The 19,639-nt window shown below is 26.4% G+C and overlaps 1 pseudogene across 2 annotated transcripts; it reads right to left on the bottom strand.

Annotated features, from left to right (window-relative positions):
• Nucleotides 1–344: 344 nt before the first annotated feature.
• On the bottom strand, nt 345–3,010 carry LOC112294827 (uncharacterized; annotated as a pseudogene). Of its 2 annotated transcripts, XR_002973467.3 has the most exons (3): nt 1,578–3,004; nt 784–980; nt 345–615 (listed from the first exon to the last, which is right to left on the bottom strand). The product of XR_002973467.3 is annotated as an uncharacterized LOC112294827, transcript variant X2 (transcript). The 2 variants fall into 2 exon arrangements; XR_016498094.1 differs by having other exon boundaries at nt 345–980; nt 1,578–3,010.
• Nucleotides 3,011–19,639: the final 16,629 nt, after the last annotated feature.

The following is a 19,639-nucleotide window of genomic DNA, read 5'->3' as shown; positions in this document are numbered from 1 at the left end:
TAAAAACATTCCTAAAACAAAGTGCATTAAAAAAACATAAAAAATAAAATCTCTAAAGCATCATGTTTGTTGAATAATGTATAGACATGTTAATAATAACACAAGAAATGAAGCTTAAAGGTTTCAATTGTGTTCTTTTCTCTAAGTACAATCAGGAAATAGTCTCCAAATAAAAAGATTGTTTAGTTTAATATCAGTCTAATCCTCATCCAACACCCACTTTCTCATGCAGCATTCAAGGTGTCCTTGAAAGGTTTAGGAACCTATATTTTTATAACATTACCTTTCCAATAGCAGTTACAACATAACTCATCAATACCACATTTGACGGTAAGATATACAAATCCTAAAAATGCAGCATCGTCTTCTCTTCACAAGTTTTACAATATCGTCTTAGAAAATTACACCTCAGAAATAGAAAACATGTAACAGAATCATAGGGTACACCTTGCAGAGAGCTTGAACTGCCGCTCGATCCAACGCCAGTCAACTTACATTGCACACTCTGGATTAAGCTGAAAAAAGGACTTCAGTTCTGTAATGAAGAGGGGTAAAAGACGAAGCAAGTTGAACAGTTCTGTATGGAACTGAAAACGAAGCGGATCGTGATCTTGTCTGCAACCCAGCTTATAAATATCAGTATTTTTCCCTTCAGACCAAAGAATCATTCACGGATCGGCAAACCCAAGCAACGTTCCATCGAACTAACTACAAATCTTCACGCTCGTGAACCATTTTTGATGTTAACATAACTGTGGGCGCCAGACGAACGTCTACACCTACCATGAGAGCGATCTTTACTTCTCCATAGAATCTCACGCATCACCTCCATCAATCCCCAGAAAAAATTGAAAAACGCTTGGTCAACTCCACCAGCCCTTCACAGAAGCAATGAGGTGTCGTGTGTAAAAGACAAAGACACTTCAGTGAACAGGTATAGACCTCACTTGTATGATCCGCTACAGACTGTCAACTGCTGCCTGTACAAGTGCGAAAGCAATGCCGTAAATATAGTGAAAGTTGATGCATATGCAAGATCTAGCTGGTCTAACACCTGAAACAGAGGCTATACATTCAATGCTACTTTACCTACCACAATTATCACAATCCAAGAGCATGATCCAGGAAATAATAACACAAACAAAAAAGAAGTACACTTTACAACTGACCCATAGAGACACTTGGAAAAAACCGTGACACTCAAACCATGAAAGACAAGACAACTTCAAAATGAACAAGCGCCGCTCCGCTGGCTAGGAGGAGATAACTAAGCCAAGAAGCAGAGGGTCAACATGCTCGGACTCCCAAACGAAACAAAAGAGAAAAGGATTCCTAGCAAAAACCCTCAATGCCAAAAAGCATAATTTCGTGGAAATAGATCAGCATATCACAGGTATTTTTTAAAAAATCAATCAATATTTTTTTATTCTCTCCTGCAAGAGAAGCAATCTAATCACGTAGTGGAACAAGTGCATACAAATAAACACTTCCTTCTCACCACCTCCACTTCCTCCCTACATCTATGCACAATATGACACCAATCGCTCTAATGAATGTATAATACTGCACATCATCACCTCGCGCTGCACAACACCGTCCTGCCACACCATTCCCTCCTTCACACGCCTCCCAGCAGCCTCTTCAACCCTGCCTTCTGCTCCGCGCTCAATCTCGTCGGAAAGTCAATGTCGAACTTGATCCGCAAATTGCCTCTCCTACCCGGCTCCTTCGCCACCGGCATTCCCTCCTTTGCCAGCACCTTCTCGTATCCCGGATGAATCACGTCCGGTATGCTCACCGTCAGAGACCTCCCGTCCAGTGACCCCAACGTGAAGCTGCACCCTGACAGTGCCTCCACCAGCGATATCTTCTTCGTCACGATTAGGTCATTTCCGTCCCGCTTGAACGTGTCGTGAGGTTTCTCGTCGATCACGAACACCAGGTCGGCAGCCAACATGCCCGGTTGCTCATTGCCCTTCTCGGGGAATGTGATCTTCGTTCCCTTCTTCCACCCAGGCTTCACCTCAATTGTCAGGATTTCCTCCACCGGCATCGTCTTGCCGCTGGCATCCGCAATACTCCTCGAAATCTTCATCTTCCTCGTGGACCCCTTGTACAGCTCCTCTAAGCTGCACAACAGCTTATTCTCCACCGGGGCGGCCTTACGGGGCTGCGTATGTGAAGGCCCTTCCCCAAATGCCCGAAATCCCTGGCTCCCATCAGAGCTCCGGAACACGCTCTCACCACCTCCAAACCCACCGAACATGCCATCGCCGAAGTGCCCTCTTCCACCTCTGCCACCCACACCCCCCATTCCTCCGAATGGACTAGCCCCACCGAAAAACTCAGCGAAGATATCTTCAGCATTCCTAGGATTGAACCTAAATGCGTTGGGACCTCCTCCCGCACCATTAGAGTAGCCATGCGATGAGCCCGGGTGTGCAGCATGCCCTTTCAACCCCTCCTCCCCTTCCTGATCGTAGATTATCCTCTTCTGCGGATCGCTCAACACCTCGTACGCCTCCGATATCTGCTTAAACTTCGCCTCCGCCTCCTTCTTGTTGTTCGGATTCTTGTCAGGATGCCATTTCATCGCCAACTTCCTATACGCTTTCTTCAAATCATCCTCCGTTGCCGTCTTCGGCACCTTCAACACGCTATAATAATCAACCCCCATTCCTTCCCCGCTTCAACACTTCTCCTTACTCACTCCCTCTCACGCTTCCAGATCCCCCTTCAATCTCTCCCGAGTCTGCGACACACGACGCAGCAGCAACAACTCCCGATCGAAGCAAAAACAACCCACTACTCAATCACTCAGCTCTGTGGCTTTGTCCAATCCACTGCTATCTTAACCCTTCCTCGCCACACACACATACACCCACTCAGGCTCGGCACCATCAGCGACGTGCACAACGCTAACAATGCTGTTGCTCCTGCTGCTGCTCCTACTGCTGGTGTGCAAGGGGAAGGACACTGGCCATGGCCAACCTACTACTTCAGCACTGCGACGGGGGACTTGAGCAGCAGCAGCAGAAGGGGAATGATGAGCGTCGGGCACGACGCAAAATTAGGGTTTAGGGATCCCAGGTTAAAACACGGATTATTTACCTCCCTCTCTCCCCCACTCTCCCTCCCTTTCTTTGATTGTTTGTTTGTTTGTTTTTCCTTTGCTTCGGTCTGGGTCTTCCTTCGTCTTTGCATTCGTGGTAACCGGGCCCTGGATTCCATGTCGAGGGTCCTAATTCCGACGCCCCTCTTCCTCCTCCACACCCCAAACACCAAACAAGACATATAACGAGATGCCCTTAATCACATAGAAAGGCCCATTTCGCAACTTGCTTGCAGAAACACCATAGTCATCGTCTGGGAAGGACCTTTTGAAGATGTTTGAACATGTAGGCTTTGGTTTCTTGGCTCCACCAACGTAAACTTTAATTTGTTCTTGTTAACTTTTATAAGAAGTTTATAACTATATATTTGAATACTCTTATATATATATATATATATATATATATTTAAAGTGGTGTTCGGTAATAGTGTTAATAAATATAATACTTGACTTGAAATTGGTATATCGTTACAACTTTTTTGTATTATAATTAAATTATATTTTTCATATTTTAAAATGCTTTGTTTTAAACTTTCTGCATCAAAGCACAAAAGAAATTATTTTGCTAAATTTTAATGATTTTTTGTATTAATAAAGAGACTTCCTTTTTCTTGGATAGTTTATTATAAGCTTATAAAAAAAATAAAAAATAAAAAATAAAAAACCGTTTTGCCTTTTTTATTCATACATTGTAACATGTACTTATATGACTTAGACATCTTAAAAAACATTTTTCTCAAAAAAGAATATATATATATATATATATATATATATAATAAAATACTAAATGGAAAATTTATTGATTAATCATTTTTTAAAATCTCAAATGAATCTTTTCAACAATCAAAGTTCTATAAGCATTTGATTTTATATACAAAACAGAATTACCTGTGATTCTACAAAGAATAAATTAATAATATGAGTGCATTTTTATACAATTTCTTCTATGAATAAAAGAAATATAACATGTATAATGAGGTATTATATATATAAACATACATACATACATACATACATACATACAGGTATAATATTGGAAAAAACTCATATTTATTGTCTTGTTACAAAATATCTTCTAATAATTCTTCTCTGAAATTATCTTTATATTTTATTCTTATATTTATAAGTAATATAATTATTATTCAATTTTAATGGACTGTTATTTAATAAACGAGAATGTATATTTCAAAATTTCAAACCTTTATTTTTGTAATATATGAATAATATATACTTCAACACTTGAATATTCTGTGGTAATATCTAGGGCCTTTTGTAAGCTTTATATGTTAGATAAAAAAGAATCATATTTTTTTTTCTTTATTTTAAGAATTAATAATCTTTAAATATTTAATATTTTAATTTTTAATATTAAAAAATAATTTAATCTATAAACATATGATAATACAATTATTTAAGTTTGAGTAATGATATTTTGAATACTTATTAATAATGAATTTTATTAATCAATAAATATTATATTTTATGGTTTAAAATTTTTAGACTATTTTAAAAAATAATTATATATATATATATATATATATATATATGTAAATTTTATTTTTATTTTTATTATTTTATAATTTCTCATGTTCTTATGTTATAACACATCTACTTGGTAAAAAAATTAAATAAAAAATGAAATATTAATAAATCTAATCTATTATTTTAGATTTTAATCTAATAGTTTATATAGAAGTTGTATATAGTTGAAATTTAATAATTTGAGTTAGAATATATTAAAAGGATTATGGTTGAAAAAAGATAAATTTCAAAACACGATTAAAATATAATAGACTACAATGAAGATATTTTATATTAATAGATATTAAAAACTTTCAAATTTTATAAAATAATTATAGATATATATATACAATAATATTCCAAAATTAAAAGTTAATTGTAATTCTAAATATATATATATATATATACAAAAATAAAAAAAAAATTCTAAAATAAATAAAAACAAATAATGGTCTTTATAAATGTGAGTTCCATTAATGCATCTTAATTGATGGATTAATTAAAAATAAATTTTTTGAATTATTACATAGTAAAATATTAAGTTTAAAAAGTTTATTTGATTATTTCAGCACTTATTAGGATTTGGGAGATCTTATAAGTTACACAATCTTGTTAAAAAAAAGAATTATAATGAAAGAATCTTATTAAGTCTTAGAAGTAATTATCTCAGAAAATTTAGTCATTTTTTCTTAATTGTGATAATTAGCATTTAGTTATTGAGACCAATATCTAAATTGGTATTCTACTCACATTTATATCTCATTAAAAACTTATAAATGTTAATTAGTATGTATTGAAAGCATAAGAAAGAAATATTTTGGCTCTTTATTTATTAAGCTACAAAATTAGAACGTGAATTAGTTTAAATAGATTTTATTACTATAAAAAATTATCAAGTTAGATTACATTATCTTAAATTTATGTGAATATCTTAAAAATATTAGATAAAAATTATAAATTTATTTAGAAAGTTTTAAAAAGTTTTAGAACATATTTAAAAAACTTTGATAAAACAATTTTATCACTTTGGAAGGCCATCATAAAAGATTGGAACAATGTTTGAAGGTCCTTTAAGATTTTTTGGCTATTTGGACATCTTTAAATACTAAGGGTAAGTCAATCATAAGAAAGATAATGTTTTATTAGTAGAAAACATGATAATCAGTGACTTGAATAATAAAAGTAGGAATGGAGGTACATATATCTTATGTTAATTGTAATACTTTGGATGTATGTATGAAGAAAGGACTTAGGTCTTATATTCCACTAAATAAATGTATATATGTTAGTAGGCATAGAGAGAACAAAGGCAATAAATTACACTATTGCAAAGTAGTTGTGTATATATGATATGGTGCCGAAGTTATAGAATTGGATATACATTTTGTAGCTAAGATGAGAGAGCTTAGGAATAAGTTTATAAGAGGTAAGCTAGACCAATTTTGAGGGACTATGGAATGATATATAGTGTATTATTGAGATTATAATAAGTATGAGTAATTGGAAATAATAACTTTGGAAAACATGGTTTATCTAAGGCTTTGTAAAGTAAAAATGTGCATGCAATGTTGTGTTAGTATCAAGGACATGAATCTCGAAGAAAGAGAATCCTCAATATACTCTTCTATCACTGAAAAGAACTAGAAAGTCACTCAAAAGGTGATGTAATATTAACTAGAATGGCTATTGTCAAAAACAAGAAGACTAGAAAGTCTTGAAACAAGACTAAGATTAGAAAGACATTGATAAGAGTAAAAAAGGCTTCATCCTTGCCTCCATATATACTATCTAACTAAGAGCTACATGGCGATGTTCTATAGGACCTCCAATATGTGTTGACTTTGCTAGCCATATGTCTTATCTTGCAAGGCAAGTTATCTATGTATGTGCCACGTAGTTGGCTTGTTCCACAAGCTACTATATGGAGATAACTTATTCCACAAGCTACCAATACTTGGTTAGCTTTTTGGCCAAGTTTTTAACCTACAAACACATCTAAAATCAAAACCACATCTATGAAGCTTCTAAGAAGCTTTTCTAGAAGACTTTATGAAATTATTCTATATTTACCTACTTCTACTTAATCATATAAGTAACTATTGAGGTAAATGTATATGTCTGTGATAGATAGTGCAACAATTGATGAAAATACGGTTTCAACTTTACTTCATGAATGGTTGGATTTTATTGCTTCATAAGATCTGGTCATTGTATAGTGTTGGGTTATGTGAATGTTTAAAAGATAATATAATAAATAAAAAATGGAATTGGATTAAATTGAATAATGTCTTAACAACAAGGTAGATGTATGAAATAAAATATGCAGTGATATGTGTTTATTGGTATATTTTAACTTATTTTATTTTATTTAATTAAATAATAGATTTATTCTTTTTTATATATTTATTTTAGATGATTTTAATTTTTAGCTTTATATTATATAAATATTAATATAAATATATGTATTATTTGAAGATATGATTAATACTTCCAATTTTTTTTATTGCCACCATAATTTGTTATCTACCACAAATAACCATATTTTTTGCTACTACTACCATAATGTATCATTTATTATATTTTGATGATAGTATTGATTCAATGAAATGGATGCATGTCACTTTCTAGAAACTCATAATAGAAATTTTTCAAGATCTCTTTTAATAATTTATTGAGGTATTAATTGATGATTTTGAGGTGTATAATAGCAAGCAATGACTTGATGAATGTTTGAAATAAATATTTAAAAGATGGTAGGAAGTTAATTTAAAATTAAACCTAAATTTTTTTTTTTCATTAAGATAGAGATCAATATTTTTCTTGGACATATGGTGAGCATGGAAAGAATGCTAGTGGGTGTAAAAAAAATAAAAATGATACTAACTTTGATTTCTTCTTCTTTAAAGTTTTAAATAATAGAGGTTGATTAATTATTATAAAAAAATAAAATTTAATAATTGATAAACTACTAGTTATACTAAAATAGAATATGACACATATGAATATTTTTATCAAAATAATAAATTCAAGAGATGAAATTATTCTACTACAAAATCAAATCAAATCAAATCAAATCAAATCTTTAATAAAATTAATTATTATGCCTATGTATATTATAAGTTGGTTTATCAGCCAAATATAGTAATCATAGTTATATAAAAATCTATAAAATAAATAAGTATATATATATATATATATATATATATAGCTTTCTAGACAAGAATTTTAGAATTTAGATTTAGAATTTAAGATTTAAGAGTTTAAAGTTTGTGATTCACAATTTAGAGATTTAGAATATATGATTTTAAAAATATGAATTTAATAAATTTTAAATTTAGAATCTAAATTTTAAAAATTTAGAGAACTTAGGTGGATAGATTGAACAACTTAAGAAAAAGATATGCTTATAATGACACTTTAAAACTTCAAAAATTTAAAACTATAGATGATATGTTGAAAAATAAATTAATATTTTTATGCCAAATTTAAGTTAATTGAGAATTTTTTTTATTTATCATATTTTAAAAAATTATATAAATTTAATAATAATAATATTTAAAATATATTCTTCTTAGATTTTTTATTTTTATTTTTAAAAAATCAAAAAATATAAAATAAATATATTTTAAAAATAATATGTAATAAATAGATTTCCTTTAGAATTTAAAATATTATTTATATTTATTTATATAAAAAATGATTATAAAACCATACAAATAATATTTTAAAATTATTTTTTATTATAATTGGAATACTATAAAATCTCACATAGACCATTACCTTATGAAAATTAATTAAATTATAAATGACAAGTTATAGTATTAAATTAAAAATTAGATTTATATTATCATAAGAGCTAATATATCAAATAAGAGTTTAGAATTAAAATATTATTAGTAATAAATACTTCTATTTTTTAGAAAAATTATAGTATATTAAAAAATATTATTTTTATAAATAATTTTTAAAATAATTAAAATTTAAAAAGTTCTAGCCATATAATTAAATTTTAGGATGAATTAAAATTTGACTATAATAAATTTAAGATACATAAGAAGACTAACATCAAATTTTTATTTGTATAAAGATCCTACTTTTTATTTATTATATTATGCTTTAATTACTTTATGTAGAAGATATAATTTTTAAAAATTAATTTTAAATAAAAATTATATATGATATCTACCATTAGTAATATTAATTTTAATACATTATTTTTTATTTAAAATTTTAAAATTTTAATTTTTTTTATAAATAAATCATATATATACATAAATACAATATTTTTTCTATGTCAATTATTTTGATAAATGAATATTATCTTTATAATATTAAGTAAAAGGTAAAAAGATATTTTTACTTGTTTATATTCTTAAAATAAAAATAGTGATAATTTGTAGATTAGTAAGGATAGATTAAGCATCTACATAGATCTATTGCTTGCTATTATTGTTGTATTTAAAAATATGTTTATAAGTATAATAAAAATCAAAATAAAATGTACAATCATGTTAACTTAGAAATCTTTTGGGATCCAAAAAGGTTTTATTTTGAGATCTAAGATTTAATATTTAGAATTGTGAAGGTGTCATATGATAAAGATTTAGGATTTAAAATTTTAAGTTAAAGGTTTTGAAATCATATGAAAGTGCCCAATTTTATCCTTTAAAATTTCAAAATTTCAAAAAGTCTATTTTATTTTATTTTTAGAAACTATGATTCTTATGACATAAAGAATATACTTCAGAAATTTTTAGACTTATAAGCTTATATTTTCCTAAATTACATTTTAAAAATTAGTTTTATAATAAGAAGTTTTTTTAAATAATTTTTGAGTTTATTATCTATTGTATTTTTTGATTCTTTTGCAACTATTGTATGAACAAATTATTCTAGAAGTTTTTAAATTGATAGATATTAAAGCTTTGACTTTCTTGGTTTTTGAATTATTACTAAAATTAAAATTATTTTAAAGTTTTTATTTGATATACATCTTTATTTTTAGAATATACTAATTTATTGGTATATTTAGAATATTCTACTAATTTTTAGATTTTTAACTGTAGAGGCTTTTACTTGTTGATTCTTTTATTGATTATTTGTTCAAAATTACTTTTAATTCTAGTAATATCTTTAGAATCCTAAGAATCTTTATAGATTAAAAATATAAGGTATTTAAAATAATAAATTATATTATATTATATTTTTAATCTAAAAATAAAAAAATAAAAACTAGAATTTAAAAAAATTATTCATAAAATATAATTAATTTAAGTTAAATTTTTTAAAAATTTATGATTAGGTTTAAAAATAAAATAATATTCTAAAATGATTTGACATGTTTATTTTAATTTTGGACTTATTAATACTATGAATAAAAAATATCTAATTTGAAGTGGTTTAATATGATACATAATATATCTAATTTGAAATAGTATGTATTTATGTTATACAAAAATTAACTTATTCAAAAATTTATTCTTTTATAAAATATTTAATATTTATAATTTAGTACTAAAAAATATGCTAAAAGATTTTGATACCTTTGTAATAATAAAACACAAACATTAAATCTTAACTATATATATATAAAATTTAGACAAATATTTTTATTTTTATAATTTATAGTTTTGGTAGCCTAAGTTCATAGATATAACACTCTAAGATATGACATGATTTAGCTATTTACAAGATTTGTAAGAACAAAAAGCTAAAAAAAACTTGAAGAACTTAAAACTTAAAGTGGTATTTTTTATTATCACCAAAAGAAAATTGCCAAATTTGACAAGATCTAGCTTTTTTTTAATTTTTAATCTTTATAAGAATACAATAAAAATATAAACTTATAATTATGTTTAAAATTTTTAGACTCTCAAAAAAATTGATATTATATAAATTATTCTAAATTAGATATATATATATATATATATATATATATATATATATATATTTATAAATATAAATATATAAAAATATAAAATATAAATATATAGCAATCAAATTGACATAAAAATTATCACCTTTGTGATAAAAGACAATTATAAGGATAATAAGAACCAACTTCAAAAAAATCTAAAAATACCAAATTATTAAAGAAGTTTAAATTTTAATTAAGATCATTTTAAATTAAATTTTTTTATACAAGGATTAATAGATGTCATGTCCATATCAATAATAAAATAATAAAACAAGAATTAACATAATTATTTAATCATTTTGGCAAAATTGTATTAAATATTTTTCAAAAAGATGAATAATATCTTTTATTTATAATATCACTTTGAAAGTTTGCTATTTTTTAAACTCTTCTTTTCAATGTTAGAATCTCTTAATTTATAAATTACTTGCAATTGTTGCATTTTACTTTTAACTTGTGATTAATTGAAATGTTAGTTCTATCATACTTAGTTGATCAATCAACTTTTCACATGTGATTTCAATACTTTATATATTTGCTATTTTTCTAAAAATAGAGTATTCTAAAGATACTACATTGACATGCAATGACATGTTAGGGACCATGTAAGACAAGGATTCAAGACCAAAAAATAGAATTATCTTGACATTCAAACAACAATTGGATATAAGGCAAGAAGGTCCTGACTAAACTACAAGAAGTGAGTTGTTGAGACTGAGGATCCCCTCAGTGTCGATTCTTATATATTTTAGGTCCTAAGAAGCTTCTTCAAAAGTTTCTACAAGGCTTGAAAACAAAGCAAGCCTAAGATCCTTCTTTGGCAACTTCTTAAATCATCTAAAGCCTCTTAGAACCTTTTAGGACTTCCTATGACCTTTTAGAACTTTCTTAAAATCTATTAGAACCTTTCGAAATCTTTTGGAACCTCCTCGAACCTTCAAGAGTCTTCTTAGAACCTAATAGTATCTTCTGGAATCTTCTAGAACCTTTTTCAGTTATATGTCCATGACATCATTTCCTCTTCTACCTTTGAAGTCTCCGAGAAGCAATATTGTAGCAAGCTTGTATATATGCAAAAAGTTGAAGATATGTTGCATAGTATCCATTATATATTCCAGTTTTTTTTCATGAGATAAATGGTTCATAGGTCCTTATAGCCAAGCATGAACTTTGGTATCTTCATTATAGAATTGTCCTGCAAACATTCCTTTTGGACGTCCTTCATAGGCTGGTTCTACCTCAAATATAATTATCAATGATCTATTATTAGATATCTTTCGATAACTTTATGGTTTAGGTAAGGAATCATCTCCATGAGCTATTTGGTTGAGATGGTATGACTGGCAAGGAGTCTATCTCTTAACTATCCATATCATATAAAGTAGATAAAACCAAAAGAATATAAACAGGCTATAGTCGTGAACTCAAACTATTGACTTCTACTATTCTAAATATTTGACAACAATTGCCTCTTTAGAGGTTGTTCCTCCCCTTCTTTATAAGGCCAAGAAGTAAGAAACTTCATGGTGAAGCCATCTTACTAAGGTACTGTTCTTCATTTTGCTACTTTTGGTCTAGATGGATATTGTTAATAGAACCTTTGAACCTTCATTTGTACATTTATAAGGTTGCTAGTTAGTTTCCACGTGTAATCTTTGATATCATATCCATGCCAATGGACTAAATATTCAAGCCTTTCATGTCTTATCCTTGAATCTAATACCTCTTCTACTTCAAATTCAACATGATCATTGATTTCAACTATAGGAGATGGTGGTTGTCTTTGACTTGGTATGTTCAATTTTTTTATACCTTTTCAAAAGTAAAACATGAAAGATTGGATGAATCTTTATGGATGAAGGTAATTCCAAGTGATAAGTTACATAATTAATTTGTTTTTGAATCACAAATGGTCCCAACCTTTAGTAGTCCAATTTATCACATGACTTGTTGGTTTTTATATTGCATCAAAGAAGCCATACTTTGTCACCAACTTGGAATGGAGGATGTTCCTTCCTCAATTCATCTGCTAGTAGCTTATAATATTGTTGAACCTTTTTTAGGTGAGTCTTCATGGTTGCTTGAAGTTCGACCATCTTCATAGCAAACTCCTTTGCTACTGGATTTGCCAACTTTGAAGGCTCTATTATATCCAATTTTAGATGATAACCATAATTTGAGTAGAATAGCATTTGCTGCGTAGATGGATAGACTGTATTGTTATATGCAAACTCTGCCAATGATAAATAGGAAGTTCAATCATCTTGTTGATAGTTGATGGTGCATCTCAAATATTGCTTAAGAATTTGGTTGACCTGTTCCATTTGGCCATCATTTTGATGGTAAAAGGTAGAAAAAAGATTGATGTCAATCTTAAGAATCTTAAAAAGTACTTTCCAAAATCTTGATACAAATTGTGATCTATGATCCAACACAATATCGTCTGGCAATCTGTGGTAATGATAGATATTATTAATAAAGAGTCTTGCCATCTCTTCACTAGTAATTGACTTCTTGCAAGGTATAAAATGTGCTATCTTATTCAATCGATCAACAATTATGAAGATAGTGTCAAATATGTTTGATGGTAGGAGATTTATAATGAAATCCATAGAGATAGATGACCATGGTTGTCTTAGAATAAGAAGGAATTGAAGAAGTTTATATGGGCGATATCAAGGATTCTTTGACCTTGAACAAGTATCACATGATAGTAAAAATTCCTTAACATCCTTCCACATTTTAGGCCATCGAAAGTCTCCAGATAGAAGTTCTAAGGTCTTATTGAATCAAAAATGTCCGGCTGTAGGAAAGTCATGACATGTTTGAAGAACGCACAAGCAAATTGGTCCTTCAAGAATGAACAAATGATCTTCAAAGAAGAAGAAGTTATCTTCATATTTAAATTTAGAAGACTCTTCAGGAAGGTTATTGGCAAGATGCTTGATATTAAAAATAAGAGGGTCCATGTTTGAGGCTTTATAAACTTGATAAAAAAATGATTAATCCATACGCATTGATACATTGGTTGCTCAAAGATGAAATTACTCAGGTTTTAACAAGGTTACTTATTGTTAATTATATATTACTTCGCTTTCTTTTGGTTCAAGCTAGAAATATGTTGATAATACTTCTGATAACTTTTATTGGCTTTTGGGTCAATATGTGATGTAAAAGTCAAATTGTGATAAAGATATACTTCAACATGTTTGACAACAATTCAATACTTGAATTGATATGAAGTATTCAAGATACTTGTGATATGTATATACAGTCACCTAATGAGAGGTGCCTTCAAGAAAGTGGTACCATTCTTAGAAAGAAGCTATGATAGCAAGTAGTTCTTTATAGTGGATTTCATAATTAATTTCTACTGCTGAGAATTTTTTAGAATGGAATGCAATTCGATGAAGTTTGCCATTTTTTCCATATTATGATAAAATTGCTTCCAATGCAAAGTCTGAGGCATTGGTTTCCATAAAATAGGGCTTGTTGAAATATTGATGTATCAAAATTAGAAATGTTCTGAAAGCATCTTTTAAGCTTTGCAAAGCTTTCTCTGCTTTGGAGCCCTAGTCTAGTTTGTCCTTGTATATCAACCACATGAATGGAGCAACAATCTTGGAGTAATTTTTAATAGAAATCTTCTAGAAGTTTGCAAATCTAAGAAAGCATTAGACATCATGTACAATTTTTGGCTTTGCCTAATCGATGATTACTTTTACCTTCTTTAGATCCATAAAGAAGCTTTTGTTGGAAATAATATATCCAACAAATTTGACTTGAGGTGCATGAAATATATGCTTCTCCAGTTTTGCATATAGCTCAGCACTTTGTAGCTTTTCCAACATAAGGCGGACATATTTTTTATGGTCTTTCGGATTCTTGGAAAAGATCAAAATATCATCTAAACAGATTACAAAAAAGTCATTGAGATGCTCGTAGAATATATCATTCATTAAGTATTGGAATATGGCTGGAGCATTGATAAGTCCAAAAAGCATGACATTGTATTCAAAATATCTATACTTGGTGCAAAATGCTGTCTTCTATTCATCTCCCTCTTTAATGCATACCAAGTTATATGCACCTTGTAGATCAATCTTTGTAAAGATCTTTGCTTGGCTAAGTTGATCAAGAAGTTCAGATATCAATGGCAATGGATATCGATTCTTTACTATGATTTTATTAAGATAGCTATTATAATACATGAAGTCTTACTTGAAAATACTCCGAGCACCTCCCTGTGGAAGCTAGAATGGAAATTATAATAATAAAATCCTAACTCTAATAGAATACAAACTAAACTCTAATTAGACCATAACAATGCTAAGCAAGCTTTAATCAAATTCAAGAAAAACTCAAAGGAATTACAAAGAAGTAATAAGAAATCTTAAAGAAATATTAGAATAATCACAAATATATCTCAAATACATCTCAATTCAATCTTAATTTAATCCTAGTTAAAATCTTATTGAAATTTATTCAAACTTTAGGCCAAAAACTAACTAAATCTTAAACCCTAAATAAATCCTAATAAAATCCTAAATCCTAAATTATATCCTAATAAAATCCTAAATCCTAAATCAAATCCTAACCAAATCCTAAATCAAATCTTAATCAAATCCTAAATCCTAAATCAAATCCTAATAATTCCTATAACAAATTTAAACCTCAATTACTAATGAATGAACTATTGGTCTTAACTCAAAATTTGCATATTTTATAATAATTAAGTTGAAAATAATCACAAAAAATTTAAAAAGGATCGGAATTACCAAATAGATGATAGCCTCAAAAATGTGCTTGGATATTAGCCAGTCTCATCCTTAAGACCAAGTTGACTTGGTGGTTGAGATTACCATAAGTTTCCATAGACAATTTGGATTAGTAGTAGCTTGATTTGCATGTATTTATTGGTAATAATTTGTATCTTAGCTTAACTTATGAAGTTACATGGTTTGTTGGATTGTGGAACAACTGCTACATTAAGTTTTATATGTTGCTTTTATTGATGCAATAGTGGCATGGTTAAAGTAGTCAACAAAGATTGTTATAGCTTGCTTACTTCCTCCAAAAAATAAGCAGTTGCATAAACTTGATTAGATCGGGGAGTGATTAAATGCAATTGTAGTAGATTGAATTAATTACAACTTGGATCCAAATTCATGTAAATAGTCTTTTTAGGATTGAGTGATTTTTGTTTTAAAGTCTTTTGTTTTAGACTTTAGCTTATTAGTAAAACTAAGAAAGATAATAAAATATTTTAAAGATTAAGAATTAAAAATAGATTATTATAAAATAGAATGGATTTATTTTTTAAGCACAAGTTAAATAAAACTAAAGTAAAATGAAGTAACTTCATAAAACAAAAGTTTTTATATTATAATTTTTTTAAAATATTCAAAATATTTATTATTTATATCTTATAATCTTTTACAAAGTTTATTTCAATGTTTTGTATATTTTATTTAATAATATTTATGCTTATGTATATTAAGAATATATTAAATAAATTAATATATTATATTAATTTTTTAATCAAAATAAAATATTTTAATATTTTATTAAAAATATATCTAAACTTAGATTAAAGAGTTATTTGTAAGATATAAATAAATTATTTTAAAATTTTAATTGGCTGTAAATTTATTTTTTTTAGAAGAATTTATGTTTTTTTGATAAAAAAAATTATTTTTATTTGATGATTGAATTATATAAGATTATTTAAGATTGATAGTTTTGTTTTAAAATTATAAGTTATTTTTTATGATTTATGTAATAATGTAGATAATGGAGTGTTTAATAAATATTTTCAAAATATCAAAGAAATATAATATAAGATTTTTTATAAGTGATAAGAACGTAAAGTTATAATTTTTTTATCAATTTATAATAGGATATCTTTTAGAATTATTCAAATAATATATATTCACGGTCAAAAATATTTATATGTTTTTTTATGTTAAGATTTTTAAATACTATGGAGCAAGATAAAAATAAAAAATTCAAATATATAAGATATTTGTAGAGCTATTTGAAAAGGATGTAGAGTCTATATTGGAGTATTCAAGGTTTTATTAAAAAATAATAACTTATTGAATAAAAATCAATATACTAATTTGTGTAAGAAAATTGAATAGATTGCAAGGAATTTTGACCACATAATAACTTGCACCAATGGAAGATTAGAGTATTGAATTTTATTGAATGAGTTATTTTAAATTAAATAAATATTATTTTTTTTTTAAAAAATTATAAAAAACCTAATTAGTATAAAGAATCTATTTTCCAATTAAATAAAAAAGAAATTTTTAAGAAATTTTAAAGAAAATTATTGATTTAAAATGTTATTATAATTATTAAGTGATATGCTTTTAAAGCATTATCTCAAAAAAATTGTAGACATCATAACTTTTACTTTAACATTGCAACATGTAATGAAAGAGAAGGTGATGTGAAATTTTTATATGAAAGATTGATCTATATATATAAAAAAGAAGATTTTGAATATTATGGGTTAAAAAATATCTATTATAAAGATTGGAAGATTTATTTTGTAAAATAAGTAAAAAATTATATGATTTAAAACTATTATTAGATATAAAGAGTCTTAAAATTATAAAACATAAGTGATGGAGATTACTAAATAGTTTAGAAATTAAAATGTTTGGAAGTTTTTTGTGCAATTAAAAAGATGGATGTTATACATAACAAGTTTTTAAAGAGAGAGGTAACCATATTAGCTAATTTATGTCATTCCAACTTAATAATATATTATTTTGCAATGAAAAATGATACCAATAAAAAAATAGTGTCTTCTAAAATAATAGCTAAAAAACTTTATTTTCATATGAAAATAAAATAGACACAAATAAATTTAAATGAAATATTACAAAAAATAATTATCTTATTTTTTTATTAATATTATATATAAAATTACCAAAGATATATATTACTTGTATAACATGCATAATGCACATTGTTATTTAAATCCTCACAATATTTTGGTTAATATTATGGAGACAAAAATTATAAATAAGATTACTTGATATGCTATTGTGACAATGACAGGTTTTGAAATTTCAAAGTTTGAAGTTGGAAGCAATTTAGAAACTACAAAGAACAAAGATTCTTATGATACTATTATATATATGGCTCTAATGGTATTAAGAACCAAATTTTAAGTAATATTAAGATAAAAGACCAAACTTTCCTTCAAATTGTAATGACTTGATTGAGTTAATCAAAGAACATTGGAAATTGAATCTTTTGCATTAGCCAAAGTTTGTAAATATTTTTGAAAAATTAAATTTATTAATAAAATATTTTAGTAAGAATTCGTGTAGCAAATGATCTAATTTAGAGCATCAAAATAGAATTACTTTTAAAATATAGAATTTCAATAAATATAGAATAGATTATTATTAATAAGATTTATACTAAAAATTATAAATAATATATATTAAATTACTTATGTTGATTATATTTTATATTTTTACATATTTTTCTATATTATAGTATTATTTAGATGCCATATTATGAGCTTAAGTTAATAAGTTTAGATTAAAATGTAGTATATGTATCATTCTAATTCATTTTTTAATTAATAGATGAATTTTTTAATTATGAGTTGATTTTTGTAAAGAAGAAATAATTGATAGAATATAATATTTATTAAAAATAAAAAATAAAATCAATAATATAAAAGTAATATATTTTATTAAAATGGATGGAATAGTCAAGACTACGATAATAAAGATCACATTAAATGATGTAAAGAACATGTATAAGGCCTCATGCTTTATTGAGTGCATTGAATGTAATATTGATTACTATACAACTTCTTCTAATATTTTAAAATAATTTAAAGTCTAATTATAATCAAGGAATATAAAAGTAGTTTAAGAAATATTGAATTTATTCTTTATGGAGAATGAAACCATCATGGATTTTCACTCTGTGAAGAATAAAAAAAAAATTAAAGATATTGTATCTATAGATAACATATTTGCTAGATATAGTAGCACATGTATTGCAACAATTCAAGATTTAAAAGTAATAAAGTATTATATTAAAAAAATTTATATGATAAATATTTAAAAATTTGATAAAAAAAGTATAAAGGTTGTTTATTACTTATTCTTATGGCTAAGAAAAATTTTCTAATGAATTTATGAAGTTGAAAAAATATTATTAGAGCTTATAATGGCCTACTATTGAGTTTAAAAGTTATAAGAGTATTTATAAGAAAGAATAAGGGATTAAAATATTAAAGGCAAGCTTTATAAAAGTTAAAAATGGAAAGAGAGTTGAATAGAAATGAAAAAAATAGTGACTAAAAGATGTAGAAGATATTAAGAATAAGCTTTGAAAATTTGAAAGTAAAAAAAAAGAATATTTTTTTGGACATATGTTATATTTTAGTATTAATTTGTATCTAAAAGATATGTAAAAAAAATATCAAAAATATGGGCCAATAATAAAAAATATTTATTTGAGTAGAAATATTTTTGAAAAAGAATTAGAGTATAAATACACAAAAATATGAAACTTGAATATAAATCCATATTATAGATTATTTAATAAAGAAAATTTATTTAATTATTATCTAATAAAAATTTAGAACACTGATAGTAATACAAAAGAATTAGCATGAAAAGACTAGATTTTTTATTTTAATATAATATAATTTTTTTATTATATTTTTTAGAAAAAAATTGATATAAATTTATTACAAAAATTAATAAATCTTATATTGTAATTAGATTTCTATAATATTAAGTACATATTTAATGAAGAAATTCTAATCTTTTTGCAAACTTAATTATGTTGGTTTGTAGTTGGAAGGATTATTTTACAATATAAACAAAAATAATATAAGTAAAATATAAAATTCTTCTTTTTTATTACTTCAATTTTTAATTTTTAGTATTGGTGTTTTTTTTCTAATATTTTATATAGATATTAAGCATATTTTTTGAATTGATAAAATATTTTTTTAATTTAAAATATTTTTTGTAAGATAAGTCATGGAAATATGAATTTAAAAATAACTAGCCAATAAGAACATTGCAAATGCTACATGA

This window comes from Physcomitrium patens, chromosome 17 (assembly GCF_059467195.1).
Source record: "Physcomitrium patens ecotype Gransden chromosome 17, ASM5946719v1, whole genome shotgun sequence".
NCBI classification, from domain to species: Eukaryota; Viridiplantae; Streptophyta; class Bryopsida; order Funariales; family Funariaceae; genus Physcomitrium; species Physcomitrium patens.
The sequence above is the reverse complement of the archived record's forward strand: the minus strand, read 5'-3'. Positions and strand labels throughout refer to the sequence as shown.